The 24,208-nt window shown below is 40.7% G+C and overlaps 1 long non-coding RNA gene across 1 annotated transcript; it reads left to right on the top strand.

Annotated features, from left to right (window-relative positions):
• Positions 1–7,620: 7,620 nt before the first annotated feature.
• Positions 7,621–23,873, top strand: LOC136359450 (uncharacterized). The gene is made up of 3 exons (XR_010743275.1): positions 7,621–7,754; positions 18,685–18,816; positions 23,530–23,873. It is a non-coding gene; the product is annotated as an uncharacterized lncRNA (long non-coding RNA).
• The last annotated feature ends 335 nt before the right edge of the window (positions 23,874–24,208 follow it).

Raw genomic sequence — 24,208 nt, forward strand, 5'->3', positions numbered from 1 at the left:
ATCATTAACTTCCTGAGTTTCATGATTTTCCTGAAGCTGCACATGATCTTTCTATGGGGAAGGGCATTTGTGTGAGTGAAGAAGGGAATAGAAATGAGTATGGCAACTCAAAGTTAATTCCTTACAGTTATGTGAGGCGTCAGCCAAAAAATTGTATTTCCTCTCAAAACCATAAGGCTAGAGCTACAGGAAGTTATAAGACAGGTCCCATTTATCTTATTTTTCATTTTATACCTTTGAATTATTACCTTATACTATTACTTTGAATAACTACCAATTACTATCTATTCCTCCTTAATATAATTTGTTATCTATATATTTTTAATTATTTACCTCTGGTTTACTGTTGACTTGATGGTAAGGCTTGGGGTCTTTTTGGTTGAAGTTGTTCCCTCTCCAGAATGAATCATGGCTCTTAGGACTCTTAGTAAGCTCTGCTAAAGCAGTCTCAAGTTCCTTTAGTTCCTTTAGATTTAAATGGAACTGGGACTGGACTCATCTGTGGCACTCTCTGTTTACCCTCATGATTGTTGTATTTCTGAGCACAGAAATGGCACACTTCCAGTCATGGCCCATTCAAAAGCGATGAGAGAGAAGTAGAAAAGGACAAAGCAGGATATGAAGGGGAGACATAGGAAACCTGAGCTCACTTCCTTGCTATGCATCAGGCATCCTATGATGTGTGTGGGCAAGTAACATTTTCCCTCTTTGTCTTCCTTCCTGCAGGATGGCAATAACACTGCTGTGTTGCCCCCAGAGGAGCACTGTAAGGATAAACTTTTAACACCTATGAAATGCTTTGAAGACACTATGGCGAAGAACAGGTCAACAAAACATCTAGGGGAGACATTTCTATGCTTCCCTCCAGTCCTTAGTGACATTAAAGGTTGGTCTCCTAATGCATAAAATCAAAAGTCTTCGACCCTGGTGGCTGTGCATGGAGGCAATAGATGGGAGTTTCATTGTCTCCTTCATTCTGTGGCCTCTGCAGGCACCTTGTCTTTGCAGGCTGTCCTTTGCGGCTGGTTACCATTTGTTCCCTGAAAGTTTCTGACTGGTGTCTTCACAATGGCTGCAAGTTGTTTGCTTTTCTCCTCCCCATATAGTTTTGTGTTCCATTCCTGTTTTCCTAATGCCACCTTTTTCAGGCTCTTTTTTTTCTTCATGTCTCTGGCATAATTTTTTTTCACCCAGCTGCTGATCATCTCCCACAGGTGGTTTTGAAGGGGATGGGGCATTATCTGTTCATGCACTGGCTGCCACTTGCTGCCTATGGGAACAGCTCTGCTGCAGTTCTGGAGCTGTACCACACCAGAGCTGTCCCTGGTGTGAGATCCTGGCTGCCTCTCCTGACTCATGTATGTGCACACAGGCACTGCTTCCAGAGCCATACACAAGCCCAGAGATGCACGTTGGCCCTCTCTGCCACAGACACTGTGTGATAGCAGCATCTTCTCCAGTGGTAGGGTGTGGTGCCATGATGACCTGACCTTGGGTCAGAAAAACTTCCTGGTGTATCAGGGAGAAGGCTTAAGTTGAGGTGAGTTCGTTGCTCCCATTCACTGTGCAGTTGCCCAAATATATATTTCAGCACAGCTGTGGCTGTGCATCACAGCCCTGTGCAGATGAAGCTTTGTTACAAACCCCAGAGCACTAGAGGTTAGAGAGCCACCTTCACTTTTGTCACATCCTTAATCACTTTCTACCCATACACATTACTGGGGCATTTTTTGGCTTTAACCCATTTATGGTCCTCTCTGGACTAAGTGCCTTTCCACTCCATTTATGTCACAGCAGGACACTTCATAATCTCAAGTTACATATTTTTCTCTGCTCCACCAGTGGTGTGGGTGTCATTTACATTCATCCAACAATTTACAGCCATTCTCTTATTGGCATGGGTTCAGCTCCCAGCTAATCTGTGCATTGGATTCAAGCACAATTCCAAAGGGTTTGCATGGAGCTAAGGAAGGCAGCCATGGGTCGTTATTTCAGTAACCTATTACTGTAAATATAATGCCCTGTAACATATAAGAAAATGTGTCATGTCTTTTAACAGAGTAAAAGACATAAATAGTATACAAAATACTCACAACATAAATTCCTTTTGAGCTGCTCATTTCACTCTTACACAACCTCGGGTAACTTGACCTTCTTAATTGCCATATTTACAGTAGAAATCTGACACTGGACTGATTGCAAATGTATTTCTAATGGATTTTCCCCGGAGATATTTCATCAAAATCTGGTGAGAACCTTTTCATTGCTTTTTGTATTACTTGTAAAAATGCTCTTCATCGAAGCAGTCAGTTTTAACAAAAAAATTGTTTGCCTTTTCTTCCCTTTTGTTTCCTTGCTGGGCTTTTGGAATTTATTCTCATAATAATGGTATAAACAGCTTGTTCCAGGAGACTCCTCTAATCTTGAAAAAGTGACTCATAGTAAATGGGGCCTTCAGGACATCTTTAAGGTGCCAGTCAATCAGTCTGAATAAATAAGTAAAATAAAATTAATTAAATAATGGAGGGACCTGAAGGTGAGGAATTGCAGCAGTAAGATATTATTCTGTCCCCTTTGAGGAGAGAGGGCTTTGTCCCCATCAACCTGAGTGAAAAATTCTTCTTCTATGGGAGAACCTTGTGGTGTGCCACTGAGGAGTGTCAAAAATACAGAGGCAGAGGAGGGTGGATATTGGTACCAGAAGCAGCAACACACTTGGGTAGACCCTAGATGTTACACACCAAGCCCTCTGTGGGGCCAAATTCCGCTCTCAGTTTGCCTTGTAAAACCAGAAAATTTACCATTTTACTGATACAATTCCCGTAGGTTTACACAAACAATGTAGCCATGTCACTGAGACCAGAGTTTGGCTCCAGTGCCAGAAGTGAGGAGCTCACACTGAACTTTGTTTTAACTGCTGACGCTACAGCTTCTAAAGAGGTTATAAGAAAGAGCAAAAATTACAAAATTATATAAAACACAAAATTTATCTGGCTATGAATAGGAATGTGTTGTGTAAGATTTTTTTTCCCAGAATGTTTTTACTGATATGTGTGAATCCCCCTATCTATATTAATTTATTCTTTATTATGTCTCCTAGAAAGATCCACAAACTCTTTTTGTTTAAAATCCTATTACATGTCTAATCCTCTGTCTTTTTTAATCTCAGTCCACATCATTCATGTCAATCCCAAAGAACTCTTAACTGACACAATGTTGTGAGGTTAAACATTGTGAGAACTTGAGATAACTAAAATTCATTAAATTTGGAAACATTAAACCATAAAAAATGTTACTGTTACTAATGTAGTTATCAAAATATTTGAAAGGCAAATATTTAAACAACTTTGTTTGCTCTGATATTAAGATTAATAAATATTCTTAATTTTATATTTTAAAGCTGAATAAAATCCAGCATGTATTTCTTTAAACAAATATATTTTTTCTTCAGTGTAATTCAGGGAAGTATATTCTATGAAACATTAATATACTACATCACCTTTCAGAGTTTCTGGAGAAGAAATGGTTATTTAACGTTGAGCACAATTACACATTGATCATAAGATAAATGTCTTCCATCAAATAGGCCCATGCTGTAATGAAAGCTTCTTCAAATTTATTAAGACAGCCAGAGGGATTTCTGTAACAGGATCCAGGGACAAAGCCTAGCACTCAATTCTATGTATGAATGATATTCCTCTAACTTCTAATTTTCTAAAAATTGTTTCAAATGTAAAAGCCCAACCCTAAAAAGTGCAAAGTTTTTTGCTAGAAATGTGCAAAGCACCTCCAATCCCATCTGGCTCAGCTGCTCACAAGCTCAGTCTGGATTCAGGAATTGGGTACTGTGCAGTAGCTGGTTATTTCAATAACAAAAGCCTGTTGTGGAAAACTGTGCTGAGAGATTCTTTAATCATAATAGTATTTTAAGACTTCCTTTTCAGGTCTGCAAATTAAAATTATTAACCTCTTGAAGATAGATAGATAGATAGATAGATAGATAGATAAATAACCCCCTGGATTTTATAAATTTTAATATAAATTTAAGCATCATAAATGAAGATGATTCCAGGATTGTGGAAGAAAATATTGGGGTTTTTTTAAAGTGGAAGGAAGTATAATATGTGCATAAAGATCTGTATCTGCTAATCGGGTTTCTGACTGCTTGAGATCTAATTTACTGCTGTTTCACTGCATTGTTTACTGAAATACCATTAAGAAATCCACTCAATGCCTTTGATTAAGGGCAGTCAAACAAACACCAGCAGCAAACTTTCTTATTTTTTCAATGATTTAAGTGAAGAAATAAAGGTTCCCTGAACAGGGTGGAATTACCAGAGTTCAGGATTTTTCTGCAATCTTAGATTAATGGATAATCTTGGCTCACCAAGGACTGTACTCTGGGTATTTCCTTCCCTGCTGACCGTGTCATCTGGTGTGTTTGTGCAGTCCTGCTGTGACTTGCTCACATGCTGGATAAACAAACTTTTTTTTCTCGTTTTCTTTCTTCACTCCCCTTGTCTTTGAAAGGTCCCTTTAACCTGACTGGAGCTATGGAATGGATCTACACATACTGGTGTAGAGCTTGGGTTATGATGTTGCCATGTCTTGTGCTGGTGATACAGCCTTTTCCCACCCACATTTGTAAGAAATTCAGCAAACAAGTAAATGGTTCGCCTTGTTCACAAGCATCTTTTCTCTGAGAATCTGTAATAGTTTGGTGGTAAGTTTAGGAGAAATTAGCTCCTAAACTCAAGACTGAACTAAACCCCAAAACCGTAGGAGTGGAAAAGTCTTTGGACTGTTGCCATTTTTGAAAGGAAGAATATGGGTCAGTGTTCATGCTTCAGAATAGATTGGATAGATACTGTGTTCTAGGAGGAAGTATGCTTATAAAGGATTTTCCATAGTTATAAGCTAAGCATAAAAAATAAAGTTATTCTACCCTACAGCATTATAAATTCAGCTGCTTGGAGAAACTCTAAACCGGTGACACTGGTCATGCAAGTTGCCTCGTCATGTTCTGTATTTCTAAATTATTAAAAAATGCCAAAGAAGGAGAGATTGTCAGGTTATTTAGAGCAAAACAATTATCTTAGCAATTTTTCCCCCCTTGCTCCTGAGGCTCCTTCCTGTCTCTGAGTTAATCATGTTTTTAAGTTTAAGAAACTGATTGTGACAGATGGCCCCATGCACAGTTGTGCATGTGGATGTGTGTGCACACAGACACTCATGGACCTCTGAATCATGCAAGGAAATGTGATTTTTGCATCACATGCTTTACTTTGGGTAAGAAATACCAAACCAAAGCAGTGTCAGTTAGACATTATTTTTACAGCTATATCATATCACCGGTGGATGCGATCAGCAGCGAAGGTGTTAGTTCAGGAGGCTATAAATTTTCTGTGCAGCAAGGAGAGAGCACAAGGACCAGAAAGCAGAGCTGTCCCACACTGACTCACTGCTTTTTTTAACTCTCTTTAGGCACTTACAAGAGCCTGACAGTCTTCTTCCTTTTCAAGCTACACCAGGTGTGTTTTTGTGGCAAGTTTGTTCCCAAGATGTTCCTAAGAGGTAGGTTTTGTAATGCCTGGAAATAACTAGCAAGGAGTGGAGTAAATATCAGAAAGACTGCTAAAAAGCGCAAAGACTGCTGTGTGGGGCTGTTTGCTAATTTGTTAAAAGACTTTGGTCACAGCTGGACAAACGAATCAGATTTTGGTACTTTAACTGGGAAGCAAGAGGTTCACTCTCCAGAGCACCTTGTTCCTTGGTGAGGGTGGAACTTCTTGTTTTGAGCCTAATAGTGAAGTGAGGAACAAGACTATGTACTAATTACAGGGAAAAAGAAGGACCTCTATCCTTGCCCAGGAGCTGTAGCCTTTCAGCAGTTTGGTGGATACAGGAGTGATTTTCTTAAACTTCAGGGTTGAATTTTCAGCTGTGTTTCAGGTTATAGAAAAATATAGTAATTTTAATCTGGAACTCACCTCACAGAGTTGTCCCAGCTCTCTCAGTGGCCCTCCCTTGTCCTCAAGAGCCTCTTTTCCCCAAGGATAATTTCACCAATTAAAATTTAATTTAAATTTAGGATCTGATCTTGCTCTGGTAAAGCACTGCTTAGTACTGACATGCAGCCAGAAACCCCATGGTTTGCAGCAGTAGATCTTATAAATATTTGTATGTAATAAATAGTTATTTGTCTTTTTAATTAGCGTGCAATGTGCCTTTCTTAATTGTAATTTCAGGATAAAAAAATCTGTTCCCAAGATTTGTGTTACCCTTTTAATCCCTCTGTGTAAAGCAGCTGCCTGTGCTTAAGTCCAGGGTGTTCCCAGAAGTTATATTTGATTTTACATCAGGAGTTATACAGATCTCAATTTTCAGGTTATTTACTCCATTTCCTTTATTAACTACTATTGCTGATATTACCCACTGCACCAAGTTTGGCTGAGTTCATTCTGCTAATGACATTGTAAAAGACACATAGAAATAGGGCCAACAAGTTCTGTCAAGCCTGGACAGATTGATTTGTCCTCCTATTCCAGTTCTACCAAACAAATGTGGGAAATAGTTTGAAGTAGGGGCCAACACACCCAGTGCACATGACAAAGTCCTTGACAATGATGGGAGTTACTTGCTGCTCGTATTTACTGTTGTCTTATCAAAATATTTTTCAATACTTGGTAGAAATCTTTTCTGAGTGGCATGAGCACATGCAGATACATTTACTTAAAGCTTTAAAGAGCGCAGTCCTTCATGAATTAAAACCCATCTTAAAAAAATACAGTAAGGAGGAAAGTTTTTTTATAGGTTTGGGGTTTTTTTTTTTTCACAAGCTACTCTCTTCATGAGTCTTAGAAAATCACTTTCTACACAAGATTTTTCTCTTAAAAATAACCCTCTGACTCTATTCTGACAGAAACATCCTCTAGCATGAACTAGGCTTCTTCAGGAAGGAAAGGAGTGTGTTGGGGGGGAAAAAATGCTTCCTCAAAAAGCTAATCAGTATAAAAGGGAAATGGTCAGCAGCATCTGTATTAATTTTGAGGAGAAACTGAAGTAATCCAAATGTGTAAGATATTTTGCAGCAACAGGAAAGCACATTATTTTCCTCATCATGTACCCTGTACTTTGTTCTTCTCCCCTGGGGGAGCTGCTTTGCTTTTTTTTTTTTTTTTTTTTCTTTTGAAACTTAAAAGGTTTGAGAAGGGAAAAAACCAAAACAAAACTGTAGTGAGTCATAAACTGAAAATACATTTGTAAGACAACTTCCTTTGTCTTTACTTCTCAGTTAACTGTACTGACCTTAATCAGCACGTTAGGCCTGTCTGTGTTATGCATCCCTGTATTCCCTCAGCATTTTGGTAACCTGGCAGCTTTGTATTCCCTGTTCCTCGGGATCTGTGAGATGGTTGGTGACAGTGGAGGTGGCACCTGCAGGTTTGCTGAGCAGACAGGCACCTCTGCCCCTGCAGCGAGGAATTCCAGCCTTTGGAGGTCTCTCCTTGACCACCACGTCCAGGGAGGAAGGGAGGCAGCAGGGCTGGGCGATGGGGCCAAGGCCAGCTGGGCTGGTGGAGATCTCAGCTGCTCCCCAGGGAGTGGGAGCACCTTCACTGCACCTGATGTGAAATGTCAGCTCTAGAGAGCAGGGAGGAGGCAAGGGAATGGAAAGGATGAAAGAAAAAGAAGACTGAGAGTCTGAGCAGCACTGACATTGCTTTTGGCCATGAACTCTGGAAAACCTAGAGGTAAAAAACTCCACTATGGTGATGTGATTTCCTTTGAGCTCTGGGCTGGTGTGCACTTTTAAGAAAGTCAGTTTAGGGCCAGACCTCGGCTGCTTCTTCCCCCTACTCTCCTCTTCTGCTACCTCTGCTCTGATTGCAGACCCCACAGGAACCAGGAAGTCACTCCCAGCATACCTAGAACATATTGCAAGGGTGGTTCTGGTTCCTGCCAAACCTGTAAACAAGTCCGTGCTTCAAGAAGTGCTTCCAAAGGTGTATTTTAGAAATCTGAAGGGAGTAGCCAGTGTTCTCTCTGAGTGCTTCTGAGTTTGTGCTCAAAAGGGCTTGGTATTTGACTCTGCTGCCCTGGTTGTGGTTTAGTTTTTATCATCTAATCCTACCCTTTTCATACAGGAACTGAAAATTGCCCAAAGACATATTTTTGAAAGCACACCATAATCATGCAATTCTGGTTTCTATCACACCCTTGGAGGGACATTTTCTGATCTCACTCACACCCTGGCAGGCAGAGTTTGCTGTGGCTTTGTGTGCTGGAGCAGAGAGACCAGGAGAGAGATGAAAACCACAACAGTTTGTTATGCAGAACACGGTTATTTTGGTGTCTTGCCAGTCATGCCAAGAGTATCAACAGATGTTGCATATGTGATTATAGCCTGTCCAGGTAAACAGAAAAAAACTATAAGGGTTATGGTATGACTGCTGCCTCTAGTTTTTGGTTAAATTGCTAGAACCATAAATTAAACCCACTCACCTGAAAATACCTTGCATTTGCTGTTTTCTTGGTTTTAAGAGTTTCCTGAGGGAGGTGCCTTTAACTTTGCTTGAAGGAGCCAAATTATTTAATTTTTTTAAATAGCTCAAAGAAAATATTTTCCTTTTTTCAGGAACAGCAACAGTTACTGGTAGAAACATGCTGTTGCTGGCTTACAGACTTGGAAATCCAGGCATATTGTACATAATTTCTGATGTGCTGTATGTTATCCTTGACTAGCAAAAGGCAGGACTAAGCCTAGGTAGGAGCAGTGACTGGCTTTGGGGGGCAGAGCTGAGCCTGGGGACACAGGGCATCCTGTGTTGTGAGGCGGGTCTGCTTTTCCAGGATTGTATTTCCCTGATTAGATTACTGCCCAGTTCTCTGCTGTGGGCCAAATATATATGCTGTGCAAAATACCACAGTTCATCAAGTTTCTTAACCAAGGTAAATGTGTTCACTTTTTTTTTTTTTTTTTTTTTTTTTTTTTTTTTTTTTTTTTTTTTTTTTTTTTTTTTTTACTTATAAGTGGCATACCCTGCTCCCAGATCAGAAAGTGCTGCAGCCAACACCACCAAGTGGGCATAAGGTAGGGCTCTGTGCCAGGGGAGCAGGGTACAACAAGACTTCCCTCTCACCCTGCTCCCTCTGCAGCTGTGCATCCTCTCTGCAGTGCAAGCCTCAGATTAGGGAGATTTTCAGGGTTACTGTTAATTCCAGTGGGAAATGGCACAAATGTTATATAGAAAATTACATGGTGGGGAACTGCTGAGTTTTACACATTGATTTCAATGGAGCCTTTCATACGGCTGGAAGACCAGAATGTGATCCTGTGCCTCACTTTCTCTTGGATGTAACCTAAGAGGAAAAGTGGGAGACTGAACGTTGCCTTTTAGGAATCTGGCCCTTCGCCTTTGATTTTATTCCAGAGCGGAAGTAGCAATGTTTGCAGCTCCCACGTTGCCGGTGTGTATATCATTCTAGACAGCAACTTCTTTGTTCAAAGATGCTTTTAGATGTAGGATTGAGTGGATTGACTGCACTGATGTTTAGCCTTGTATTTTTACCCATATACCTGCAGGTCTGTCATGGCTGTAATCTTCTGTTGATGCATATGTTTCTGGTCTACAGGCAGTCTTTCACAGCACTGTTAACAGCAGCGTGCTCTTTCACAGACAGCCATGGAAAACACCTGCCTCCTACAGCTGCCAAGTTTTTTTTAGATGCAGTCTTCATTGCATTGTGCTTATCTTTTATACATACATACATGCATATATACATAAATACATGCATATATTGACAGATGAATATTTTATATAGGAATATTCTCTCAGCTATCATGGAATAGTGACTAAATATAAAAAGTAAAATAACAATGAATACCTTTAGTGTCGCTACTTTTACTCATTTCATACTGTGAATTTATATAAATGCATTGCTTTCAATGATCAGTTTTTTGAAACTCATGATGCATTTTAATAAGCAGCAAGAGATTAATGAACAAGTGACTACATTACTCTGTAGTGTATGTGCAGTCATGAGGGCTTTAGGTATAATTTGAAAGATTTTAATTGTTTTTTTAATTAAGTGCAAGAGCTTTTGTTTCTGTGATGCAGAATTTGACTATATAGGGCAAGAGAAAAGGAAAATGATTGCATATTACTGAACAAGCTCATTATTTTTGTCTTGGAACATAAAAGGCTAGTATGTTAATATGTAAATATTCTAGTGGGTATTTGCCACGGTAGAATTGGAGATAAGGATGGAAAAATGCAAAATTAGCCATGAAAGGCCTCATGCAGGAGTAAGGTCTAGTGAACATCTCATAGGCTAAGAAAATCTGGTTTTGTGAATTGATTTTTGAAGGAAATACTCTTGCAGGAAGATGGAGAATAGGTTATCTTGGAAGGGATAGTTTTTCCATTGGCATACAACCATCAGTTTTCCATTGCTAGTGTGAGAAATAGAAAAGCTGTACCTCATCAGGGGAGCTGTAAAGCCACCAGTGCTGTGTTCCATCAGAGCAGGTGACGCCCAACAGCTCTGCTGTGGAGTAATGGGTGGTACAAAGGTGCTGCTGTGGGAGACCATACACACAGCATGTCTGAAGGCAGAAAGTTACACTGGGGAAGGTAGAGAAATGTAGTATTTAGGTTTTTAAATTCTCCGAGCTGCAACAGACAAGTCATCCCAAAGAGAGGGGGCAGTGGAGGAACACTTGAACACAAGGGTGGGAAGTATTGCACGCCACAGAAAATTGCCACAGTGAGTAGGAACAATAACAAACACAGACTTTCTTTTATTTTCTTAGGTATTATGGTTTTTCAGACAACATCAACATTATGCTGCTAGGAAAGGCTGGTGTGGTGGCCCCAGAGAGCAACTCCTCCTCCAGGTGACTGCATTTGCCAATGTTTTCCATCCAACTGTTCTGAGATGTGTTCCAGTTTAAATACAGCCCCAAATCAGCCATTTACAAGGAGCTGTTCCTGAACAAACACGCACTGAGAACAAGCACAAACCTGTAAAGTTTCTCTCCATCTTGTGAAAGCCTTTCAAATACCTCAAAAATGAGGAGAAGGCATAGTGTCTTCTGAGGTCTCAGAGATGGGACTATTTGGGCTCCCAAACACATCTATTGCTGCTAAGCCCTAGACACATTGAGATATGGCATGGAAATAGTGTCCCTCAGTTAAGGCTGAGCAACATCATGGCAACGCTGGTGTTGAGGATAAAATACTGATAAAACAGGAGTTTGTCAACCAGTATGTTGTGAGCTGTGATTACAAGGCTGTTAAAAGCCAGCAATGAAGGTCCTGTAGAAGCACCCCCTTGGGTAAGCAGAGACAGCTCGCTGAGGAAACAAGAAGCTGTCAGCAGGAATAGTTAATGGAAGGGCTTGTGAGGGTGCAGCTTCCCCCGCAGATCAGGTGGTGACATTTCAGAGCCATTTCATCAGGGGAGGGGAGTGAGATGTACAAGGCAATGATCTTAGAGCATTGTGATAGCATTCCCTAAAGGGGGAAGGAAAAATAAATTAGATCAGTGATCTCCCTGAGCAGAGCTGCCAGTTGTTAACATCTCTGAAGGGAGTGCACAAGCCAAGATGACACTGCTGAAGAAAAAAGAGGAACTCATTTGTCTAGATGTACTGATGCATTATTTTGATTGTACCTGTGCTGGTGGGCCCCTGTTGCAGGAGGTTAGGGCTTGACAAATACTGATTAAACAGCCCCTTTCTGAGGATAAGCTGTTGCAGAACAGAGCAGATAGGCAAGACTAAAAGTGTTGTTTTCCTCAGGGTAGTTATATGTGGAAATGTCAGAGCCCTGTTGATCTCTGATGCTGCCCAGGATTGACAAGAAGAGCCCTCAAAGTTTTCAAAGATGCTGTTAGGATTTAAAATGCAATTGCAGTCTGGTGTCCCTTGTTACCCTGCAGATTCAGGGTCTCACAAATGTAATCTGAACTCATGCCTTTTAATGGAGTGTATACTACTAATCACTCAAAAATCAGTGGGTTTTTTTCCCTTTATAATGAGATTGAGCTTTTTATTCGTATGGGGATGGAGTTTTGCCAGAAAGGCTTATGTCAAGTGGTTTCATTCAGCAATGTGAAAACTCATGTGCTTGTCTCAGCAGGTAGAGAGAAGTGGAAATCATGTACTTGCAAAGAATGTAACTAATGACTCCACTTCTGTATGTGTTTTTTTCCAGGGAGAAAGCTGGTGTATAGGTCTTCAAAATGTGACTCGAAATGAGACAAATTTTTCCTAGCCCAAATGTTTTAGTCTGTGTTAAAATGTAAATATTATTTTGTGGGACCACCATGCATTGCTGTTTAAAACTTTATGTGCAATAATCAATAATAATTGGGAAAGTTGTGCTAGGAATTTTAGTGAACTGTTCATTACTTTAAGCTATCTTGATTAGAAAATCAGAAAATAGTTTGCATTTAACTTGCACCTGCAGTACCCCTAGCCTTCAGTGTTCTCTAGGCCAGCGCCAGAGTGATGGGACACTCATGTTGTGCCAAGGCTGGGTTCTCTCCTATTGGGCAATGTCTACAATATTCCTTGCAGACTCCACCTGCCAGTGTGACTTTGCCTTCTCAGGCAATTCTTTAGGCTCTGGCAGGAGCAGGCAATGCCCAGCTGATCTTTTACAAAGGAGGTTTTTCTTGGCATGTTGGTTCTCTGTTGTCCCCAGTCTTCTGCTAGCCAAAATGAGTGTGAGCACTGTCTGCCCCTACCCAAGACAAAGTTCAGAACCACAGGGAAGATATCTTGGAGAATCTCATCTAATTGTGATGGCAATGACAAGGAAAGGACTGATACCATGTGACTTTAACATTTGGATTTTTGCGCTGCAGCTTGTAGTAGGGATGATCTGAAATGTGTAATAGTGGAGGGTGTAGTTCAGGCTTGTTGCTAAAGGGGAGGAGTGGCATGGTTTAGGATATTTCCTTCATCAGACCCAGCTCCAAGGTGGGAATACCGTTGCCTCTCTGGACTTGGGTCGTCTCAGCAGCAACACCTGCCTTTTTCCCTCAGCAAGTTAATAGTTTGTGGCAGGAGGGAAGCAAGGTATGGCAGGGCTTTTCTTCCCTGCAACATGTTCTGTGCTGGGCTGAGTTTTCTCACGCCTAATAATTGAGCTGATTCGGCCTTTCAGCAGGATAGCAGTGGTCTGAAACAAGGAATTCGTTTAATACCTTATGACAGAACTAATGTTAACACTTTAATATTCCCGCTGGCAACAAGGAGCCTTCATTTGGCTTTGCCACTGCCAACAGCTTTTCCAGCTCATGGGTGACAGCTTCACTTCTCTGTGTGCAAAAAAACCCAGCAGAATCTCTCCCTTCCTTACAGGGAAATGGAAGAATTAATTCCTAGTTACACTATGAAGCCAGCAAAGATCAGCAACAAGGAGAGATGAAGATTCAGTATCTTAGTAAAATGTTTCTTTGAAGAGATGTTTCTAAATGAGATTGATGACAGCCAGGAAGCTGAAACACTATCCATTAAAGGAGATCTAACACGACTCCAGATAGAAGCCAATTATTTTTAAAAAACTAACTGCTTTTTAGTTTTGATTAATGACTTGGCACCAGAAATTGGACATTTAACAGAACTGGGCTCACTGTGGAAATCAACATCACTGGGAGTCACTGATACAAAACTAAAGGTTTAGAGTAATGACCAGACAAGGCCATTATTTTACCTTTTATTTGCATTTCCATGTGTATGTGAAAGGGTGTTTATCCTTGTTGTTTATCTGAGAACTACTAGGTCAGAGGCTTTTGTGCTCAGAACAGTGCAAAAGCATGAGTTCCAGCATAAGATCAAATCTAGATACAAAAAGAAATTTATCACTTCTATTTGTGACCATGAATTTCAATAGGAAGCAGGTTCTGTGCTCAGTAGGAGATATTTTTAAAAACAATTGACATCAACAGAAAGTAAATGAGATTAACAGTGCTTCTTCTGTTTTATAAGCAAACAACACATCAGGTTATAAGCCCAGTTCAGTGCAGAGTTTCATTTACCCACAGTATTCCTTGCAGAGGCTAGATCTGCTAATTTTCCTGAAGAATTGGTACTCAGAAACCTTAGATCTGAATGCAGAAGAGGAAGAAAAGCAGATTAGGAAATGTTATAACCTATACAGAGCTAAGCATGTATAAAAAGACATTTTGGGCTTGAATTGCAGGGAATCCACTGTCAGGATGCATTCCTGCCTGCAGCTATTTCACTCTCTCCCCACGTTTTGCTCTAATCTTCTCACAAGTGTCCCAAATACCTCAGCACCTGCACAAGATGTGTGTGTGTTAAATGTGTATGAAATCAAGAAATGTCTGCCTGGGCCTTGTTGTGATTAGAGCTGCTGTGAGCTGCTCTCCAGAGACTTGGGCTCTGGTAAAAAAGCTCCAGGTAGATTAGGAAGAGCTCAGCAGCCTTCTTCCCTCTTCCCATCGAGTTTTCAATGAAAAAGCAAGTCTGAAAGCTGACAGTACTTATATTTTTATATTCAGCTGCACTTTCTGAGAGTGATATCAGTTATCAGCCCCGAAAGAGAGAGAGTGAGAGAGAGAAACTTTGTGCTCACAGTAAAACATGGATATTTTGAGCTCATTCCTTAAGTGTGGGAGGGAAGGAGTTAGGGATTAGCTGGGGAGAGGGGGATATTTGGTAGAGGTATTTCTCTACCGACTTCAGCCAAGATCTCTCAAGGCTCATAAATTTGACTAACAGTGCTTTTGTTTCCCTTGTTGCTGATTGATAGGGATCACTGAATAGCTCTTCTCCTTTTCCTTTAGTTTTGTTATTTTCAAACTCTCTCATCTCAGATAAAAAGACATTGCCAGAATAAAGAAACCAAAATATCCAGGCTTATTTTGTTTCATTTTTTTATGTCTAATCATCCACATTGTTCTTGATGGGTGTTCTTCCTCCTGAACCAGCAAGATTTCTCCTTCATTATGAAAAAGATCTTGAGACCTTTGTTCTGGAGAATATGGTTTCTGCCAAGTCAGTTTATAAACTACAGTAATGATCCAAGGCCCAAGATGAGCCTGATTCTATAGATCCCACAGCCCACACTCCTTTTAACTGAACGGGCTGTAGCCCCTCGTGGCTGGGTCTGCTGATAAATTGAACATTCGGTAACTACAGATTGTGAATTGATGAAGTTAAACAGTAGCAGGGAGAGAATCTGCAGCTTCCTTTTCTTTCAGTAGAGAAATCTGTATCTCCCTCCAGAGCCTTTTTAAAGACCTTCCAAATAAAGATCAGGAGAGTGAAGTGCCATTAATTAATCACAACCTAAGTTCCCAGCACAAGGCGGGAACTGCTGCCTTCGGGACTGATGTTTGAAATCCCAGACCTCATTTGCAGAAGCACCTGTCTCCTGTGTCTTGTGGTTTCATTTTGTCTCTTTTCTTTTCTTTTCCCTGTGTTTTCTGATCATGATTCACCCATATGTTTGTGTTATTCTGGCATTATTATTCACTGGAGGGAATATTTGAAAGGGACATGAGATTTACTGAGAATAAAGAGCTTGTCTGCTTTTCACAGTTCTAAGGATACATTCAAAACAGAATCTCCTTTTAAACTATCATTGTGGCAGACTGAGCTACCTCTTTTAGGAAATTACTTTCCTATAAAAAGTTTTGTTGTTTTTTTTTTGTTTGTTTGTTTAAAGAGAAGTATTTGAGTTTAGTAAACAGAAGCAACTATTCATTGCACAGCTCTGTTTCAAGACGACTTGGGCATTTAGGACTTTTTAGATAGTTGGGGCTTTTCCTCCCATTTTTCTTCACTCTCCTAGCTAATTTGTTCTAATTTATTTTAGATGTCTTGTTGTACCTAAATTTCCCTATGCTTCATGCTTTTAGTAGGAATCTCTCTTTAACAGATAAATGATGTAATTTTTCTCATCTGCACCAATAACTGTTTTCTCCAGGTCAACTTTTCATTGTTTTTGTTGTGTAAAAACTCTCAGGCTTAAAAAAAAAGTTACCATTGTTTGGACTCAAATTTAATAAGTGAATTAAATAAGTGAAATAGAATATGAAGCATTTTTAATCAATTATTATGTAAAGTGAAGAAAGTGCGCTATGAATTATTTCTTTATACGATCAGACACATGACACTAGGACAGGAAGGTCATAGCTTCAGACAGAGAGACACAGGACAGCGGGAGATTTCCACAGCTCATTTAAAATAAGTTCATAGTTCTCTGGCATCTTTTGAATTTTGAGTCTGGTTGCTAAGGAAAAAAAGCCCCAAACATTGAGGACAAGGGAGATTTAAAAGTTGTTGTAGCTTTTTGAGCTCTTTTAATAATTCTAGCTTTCCTGTGTGAGCCTCAGTTTTCCTAACAGTTTACTATTAAATTGTTAACTCTCACTTCACTGAAGAATTAATGTTCATTCCGTGTTGACTTTCAGAAACATTGTAGGCATTGCCTAAGTGTTAGTGCCACCTTCCTGTTCAACCTGTATATTCAGAGTACAGTGACAGCAACTGCTTCACAGTTTCTTCACTGGGAGACAGGAGTGTTATTTATAGTACACATTTGGAATTCTCCCATGGGCCCTGCTGGATGTGCATGGCTGGTGACAGCACAGTGACTGCAGGTCACCAGGCAGAGCTCGAGCTCTTTTGCAGCAGGGGTGTGAAGTGCAGCTAGTTGCAATAACCATTTAAGATGACAGAAGATGGTTGTTTTCTACTTCAGGTTCTGTTTTCTACTTCAGTTTTTCCTCAGTGGGGCTGTGACTGGAATTTCCAGAGAGAATTTAGGAATACCAGCTGTGAGGGCCAGATCCCTCAAAAGAAGCAAAGGAAAATGAGCTTTTTTTTTAATAATTTGGGGACCCTCTTGTTGATGAACCACATCCATATGTTTGCCACAGAACCAGTAATGGTCTGCTGTTTAAAAAAATCAGTAAACCTGTATGGCATGGAGGTACTTGCTGAGGTGTGGGAGGAGGTGAAGAGAGTGAGAGCAATCCGACAAAAATACTGCTCCTCGAGGTCTCCATACCATGTGCATGGGAGCTGCCTTATGTAAAAGCAAAGAAAAAATGCCATTGGAAAGAAACACAGCTTCGTGGGCATCTTGCATGCAAATACATCTGTGCTCACATCTGTGCTGGAATGCAGACACAGATACAGATCATTAACATCTATTTTCTGAAGGTGATCCAAGGTATCAATCACCTGAATTACTGCAGTAAAACCTGTCTTCTAATGAAACAAAAGTGAGACATGAAAATAAAAGGTAACCTACTTTTAAATGTTTATAGAAGATAAAGGTTTAACCACAAGTCTTTCATCAAATGGAAGACAGTAGGAAAAAAAAGTTTAGAAAATGCCCTTTGGCTGCTCTTTACTGTGTGGTGAAACCTCACAGTATCTCACCTCATATACTATATGGGCCCTAAAGGCAGCTGGAAATGTTTAGAAATACGTCTATTTTGGTACATGGCTGCCTCTCTATCTGTTATATCCAGCAGTGTTTCAAGGAAGGGAGATATTTGCTTAAATGAAAAGCCCAGACCAAAGTGTGAGATGGTAAATGGTGCTCGAGGGTATACAGCAGTCTAAACGGTGCCCTCTGTTAAAAGAATCAGCCACCTGACTGCTCATTAGTTAGCAGTAAATAATGAGGAATAGCTTGAGGCAGGAGCTCAGAAGTGCAGATGTCCCAAAATATTCACCCAGTTTGTGGTGTCATGAGATCTGTAGTGTCATAAGGTAAAATACACGTAATCCCTCTTCTGAGCAAAGTAAAGCATTTTACAGTCTTTGTGCAGTCTAGTAATTTTGTGTAGTCTTTTCAGTGAGGATATCAGAAAAGGAAAAGCAAGGTTCATGAGATAAGGCAGTGACTGCATAAATTCCCCCTTCCCTGTCATGTTGTGTACCCGAAAGGCATTTTAGCAATATGTGGACAACCCTGGAAATTCCCCTGTATGGATGCTGCGCCCTCCTCCCGCTAAAAAGGCAGTATATGATGAATCTTGAATTAGACTAATAGCAAATCTGAATTTCTCTGATGGTTCCTGTTGTTTTAATGAGAAGACCAGCACTTCAAACCAGGACTCCAGAGCTACCCTGAAAAGAGAGTGAGTCTGAGTGAGGAGGGTGAGCAGTGACAAGGCTATGGGAAAAGCCCAGTCACATTTAACAGTGATGGTGCCACTGCAAAGAACTGCAGAGATATATTAGATTTGAACAGAAATTAATTTAAAAATTTATGGACAGTTTTTAAAAAGGTTGTGTATCTTTTCTGTTAAGGTATTTTATACCCTAGAGACTCCTTCTCTTAGATCAATAGCAAGTCAGGTTTTCTATTCTAAATTTTAGGTTGCTTTGGATTTTAGATGTTCTCTAAGGTCAGAAGACAGCTATAGGAAAGTTGTTGCTAGCATTTCAGTCACAAAGAATCTTTGGCCCCATTAGATTTTAATGAAACTTGGGCTGCTGAGTACCTACATTTTCCCTTTTCTGAACATTTTTCCTCCTTTTTTTCTGGTGGTTTTTTTTTTTTTTTTTTTTTTTTTTTTTTTTTTTTTTTTTTTTGTTGTTGTTGTTGTTGTTGTGGTTTTTTTTTTGTTGTTGTTGTTTTTTTTGTTGTTTTTTTTTTTTGTTTTTTTTTTGTTTTTTTCCAGTTTGGGTACAGCTCCTCTGTTCTCTTAAGGCCATATGAAGCAAAAATCTTTGAAGAGATGAGAAGGAAGACCAAAGTCAAGGTCTGCTCTCCATAGCTATTGTGATGCAGCACCCCCTGCACTGGTGAGTAGGTGATACTTCTTGTCTGCTCTGTTCTGGCCTCTCTCCATCCCCCTGACCCTCTGGCACTGCATCAGAGCTCAGCCTCAGGCTCCAGTAGGTCTCCTCTCCTCTTGTATCAGGTGTCATCTTATGTCATCCTCTCCCTCCAGCTCACAGCTCTACCTGCCTTGATGTTTCTTTGATGTGTCCAGCTTAATCTCATACCAGACAGCCCCTGCAAAGGTACCTGCCCAGGAAGGTAGTCTGGGCAGACTCAGATGCCACGGCTGTTACACGCTTTTCAGTCATTGCTGCAATAATCACTGCCTGGGGAGGGACTGATTGAGGTCCCTGCTCTGTTCACAGTAGGTTTCTTACCTCCTCCTTGCCACAATCTGCCTCTACTTGTGGCCTATTTACTGTGCTTTGCGAGTTTGTTATCTGAGCTGAGATGCTGAGCTGAACCCCCCTTTCCTCTGACTTCTTACCTTTCAGCACAGTGTCAAATCCTGTTTGCTGAGAACCTGAAACATTTTTAATCTGGTCTGAAAAAATCAAACAAACACTGCTCAGGAACTATCTAAATCCCATAACCAGGGTGTTTAAATTAGAAAGTGTTTAGTGTTTGGGAAGCACTTAAGAATGCATGCCTGGACTGCAAGTCCAGGTTCTTTCGTTTGTTCCTATACGCCTCTCATTGATCTCAGCATATACGGCAAAGGTAGAAGGGATGTTTGCAAAGAGATGGAGAGCTGAGCCGTAGTGAGAAAGCATGGGGAGGTGAGGATGGATGTCCCTGCTGAGTGCACTCTACCAAAAAAACAGGTAAATTTAGCTGTGTCCTGCCAAGTTGGACCCACCCTAATTCTTGATCTCTTCTTCCCTGCTGATGCTGGGTACAATTCCCATCTTGGCTCCTGCATATGGTCAAAAGATTTTGTTTGTCCTGAGGGACCAAATTCAAATGTAGAGGGGAACTCCACCAAATGGTCACTGAGTCCAGGAAAGGCTGCTGTGGGACTGCTCTGGAGCTTTATTCTGTGAGACAAACTATCTATCATTTTTTGTGACTGTAAATTTTCATATTCTCCCTTTCTCTCTGTCATGCATTTACACAAATTGAAATTTAAAAAGAAAGAGCAAGTGGAAAGAGAAGTGGGAAATCCAACCTCAATAAACTCTCCATAAAATCCACAAATTAAGGGCAAGTACATCATGAAAGCATATTAGTCAGAGAGCTATAAATTCCAGCAAATTGATTGTCATATATAATCAAAACCATACTATAATATATAGTAAGTTGAAATAAATACCGCTAACCAACCTCATGCTGTAAATGTTTAAGATTAGTCCTTCATACCACATGTACCTGAGGTATAAAGAAAGAAAGCAGGAAGGCTTAATACAAAAACAAAAAGGAAAAAAGGTGTGAACCTTAAAAATGGAAATTGGAATGAAAATGCAGCTGATTGGGTTACCTTTAGAAATGGACCTCAAGGGTTTTCACAGCATAGATACATTCTCATGCACCACTCAAGAGTGACCAGTCTTCTCTTCTTGAGCTGAACCCATAGAAAAACGTCTAGTGATGGTCCTCAGAAAGTGTGTCCTTCTTGCTCAGTGTGGAGGTGACAAATGCAGCGGGTGGCTGTGACACAAGGTTTGCTTTGAGCAGCCAGAGTGGCAATGCCTGGACTTGATTGAGAGAGGTTGGAGACCACCAGCCGGGACTGCAGGAGCTCTGCTGGCTGCAGTACAACTCTGCCACACCCAGACCTACCTGTGCTTCTTTGGGTGCTGCTTTTCACCCGCAGCCAGCAGCACCCCACCCACAGCTGCCTGGGGCACCTCAGTTAGGGACAACCCCATTCACAGGGATGGGACACTTCCAGGAGCTACCTCCTGGTTTGGGATGCTCACCAGAACATGCTAGTTGCTGATGAGTTGATGGATTTCAGATCACATGTCAAGTTACTGTCTATACTCTTTTAAAACAAAACACTTTAACCTTCAAAGTTAGCATAAGAAAGCTAACAACAGCCCATGTTTCATACGAACACGTGGGATTGTTCCTATGTGTAATCTGAAATTATATGACCGTGACGCCCAGTGCCCCAGAAACAGAGGCCAGCTTCTTCTTTATTTATTATATATAGTAAATAAGTAGTTGCTTCAGGTACCTTCCTGCCTGCGTTATTAATATGGTACAGGCCTATGGTTTCCGGTATCATAAAGGTGGAATTTCATTTCTCGAATCCTAAGCAATCTGCATCTAGTCCTCCAGCAGGAAAGAAATTCAAAACTCATGGCACTGGGCCTTCTGTTTGAAACCATTTTTCTCAGAACGAGGAATGTGTGATGAGCACCCTACTGCCAGAGTAGCATCCACATTAATAAAGACACAATTATACCAAATGGGATAGGCAGTGAGTGAAATCTTACTGAGAAACCACTTGGGATGGCTGGCAGCAGGACAGGGCAGCATGCAGGGTGGCTGGGCTGAAGAAGCCAGACCTAGTTCTACATGAAGGTCTCCCAGCGCATCTGGCTGTATCCACGCCAGGGCAAACGTGGCTGGAAAGCAGGAATCTGCTGTCAGCTAGTGCTGCACTATGGCTGATGTGGGGCAAACGAAATCCCTTTGGAAAAGGCTGATAAAAGGAAGAGCAGCCTCACCTGAGCTGGTTGCAGGCACCAACTGTGCCACGATCCCAAACACGGACCTGAAATGTAAGGCGGGTTTCATTCACACGGAGCCCGAATTGCACCATTCTGTCAGTCACTACTGCCAAAGCCCTTCAGGTGAAGATAGGCTTGAAAAGCGTCCTGAAGCTGCCTGAAACCCGATACTTCCTTCCTGGCGGGATTCAGGTCCCACTGTCAATAGTGTGTCAGTGCAAAACGGAAGCAGCACTGTTTACAAAATTAACAAATGGACTTCAAGTTAAACACTGAGCAATTTGTGAGACCACTTTTTTTCTCCAAACCTTGACCAGTCTCCTGAGATTACTTGCAGGTGAATGTTCTGTTATTCTTTCTGGACTGACTTATTCTAACATCATGTCATTTTTAATTGCTTTTCTTGAGGAAATATGCTTGCAACTCCATCCTGTTAGCCTCCTTAGGGTGCTCTTGATGTTAACCTTTTCCCAGGCCTGCGTTTGCCGTTCCTAAATCACACGTATAGCTTTACTGGCTTCCAATTAATTACTGCAGTTGGGAATGTAAAACTATATTCTGTATATGGTAAGTGCCCTATGTTATTAAGCTCTGGGATTGCATATCGTACAAAACTAAATGGCACAGGCTTGTTTGTTCTGGGCCCTGGTCCTGTGAAGATATACAGGCTGTACATATTTCAAGCAGCCTTACTGACTTTCCTGGGACTGCAGACAGGAAGAAAAAGTTCAGCACATGTCTAAAGACTCAGAATCAGGACTTAAAATGTTAACTCCTGCAGCAAGAAGGAGAAGCTTTTATCACAAGACACCGTCTGGGAGATGCGAAGCAGAAGGCAGCTTCTTCCTACTTGCCAGTGTGGGATCTGCCTGCCTTTCTTTGCTGGACCCTCATCCTCCATCCAGCCTCTGCAAAAATATCGGTGTTCACACCCCCAGACACATTTCAGGGGGTTTTTGAGTGGGTGCAAAGCCTCGGCAGGTGTGGGTTCCCTCTGCTTTATCATCACCACTAACCATTTGGCAGGAAGTGCATTAACCGTGTGGTATTTTTAGCAAACTCAGTTATAGCCTGTGGACTGAAAGAACATCACTTGTTTCAACAAGCAGTAAATATGAAGCTGGAGGAGAGGGCAGGGAAGTATCCAGAACTGAAATGAATATTATTACTTTTCACCAAGCAAGCAGGACTCCTTGCAACAGGATCAAAATAGCTCTTTGTCAGAAGTAAAAGGGTTTGCTGCCAAGGTTTATGAGGAAGAAGCTATACTAATGCATTAATTAGGTTATACAATGCTTATCTCCTTTTTCCTTTTGGTTTGCACCATTAAATGTAAAAGGCAGATCCATCAACATCTAACGTTTCTTCAAAACACCATGTAGTGTCTAGAAAATTGAACTGTCAGACATGCTTGTCATGTACACATATTTTTTTATTAAATGTGTTTGGGCATGAGTTTTGGCAGGATTTCTTCACAACTCTCCTGAACTTTTCTTGACACCTTTTATGGCATGTAATACATCTGCAACTCAGAGCTGGTAAGCTCTTAACTCTTTAATTATAAGCCTAGAAACTCCCTTCCTAATTATTGTCCTATAAGCAACATGATCTAATTCTCATGCCAAAGCCCAGAAATTCATGCTGCAGGTGCTTTGCTTTGTTTGGCTGCCTTTTGCTAATTTTTTTTTTTCTTTTTGCAATGTCAGGAGAGTAGTGTGTGCTCTGCATTCTTGTCTCAGTGTAATCCTGGAGCAGTTTGCAGTTTCTTGCTAGCTGACCTGACTGAAGTCTAGCATTTGCAACTTTTTCTAGCACCTTTTCCTCCATCTGAGGTCACTGCTCAGCTCTCATGCAGTGCATGCTGCTTGGACCAGGTTTAATCAGAGGAGCAATTTCCTCCCGTGACGGGTTAGGGTTTAGTACTGGCGATTGTGTAGTGCCAAGTGTTGCCAGAAACCTCTTTCAAAGGGAGTGGGACTCATATAAATACTGTAGGAAATAAAAGAACGAGAGTCTCGTAGTTGATGTGTCTAACGCTACATAAATCCTTTTTTTCCCTCCAGGGAGACTGAAGTGGAAAGTGGCTCAGTGCCTTGCCAAAGGCCACGGAGGATACCAGTGCTGGAGAGGGAACGGACCCTGCCAGTCCCAGCACTGTAGCCTCCATGTGATCCCTTTGAAAATTTCATTTCCTTCTATTGGACTGATTTAAAAGAGAAAAATGAAACAGGGAATTTTCCTCTTTTTGTTTTGACTTGAGGGAGGAAGTCAGAAAAGGTTTGGCTGATGATTTAATTAATTTAATAAAAGAGGAATTACCTCTAATTTTGTGAGATTTCTACAGAAAATATAAATCATGAGTATATCATATTAACTGTTAAATCAGAAAAGAAAGATACAGCAATCTAAATAAAAAAATAAAATTTAAAACAAAACCCCACAACAAAACCTAGAAAACACTTCCATCTTTCCAAAGTATCAAGAAGTCATATGTACTCATGCCATACTTGTATGACACAATTTTATGTAAGCCTAAATATAAATAAGGAAATATATTTTGCTTACTTTTATTCTAAACAAAAAATGCATGCTTCATTTCAAAATGAATTTTGTTTCTTTTGATATACAGTCAGCACCTATATGTCAAGTTGATCATCTTACTAAAAAAAAAGATTTCTGTTCTTCCTTAAATCCAGAGTTGCTAGCACAGCCCCATCAGCCAACAGCATCCTTCCATAGCCT

The sequence above is a fragment of the Sylvia atricapilla genome, chromosome 3, assembly GCF_009819655.1.
Source record: "Sylvia atricapilla isolate bSylAtr1 chromosome 3, bSylAtr1.pri, whole genome shotgun sequence".
NCBI classification, from domain to species: Eukaryota; Metazoa; Chordata; class Aves; order Passeriformes; family Sylviidae; genus Sylvia; species Sylvia atricapilla.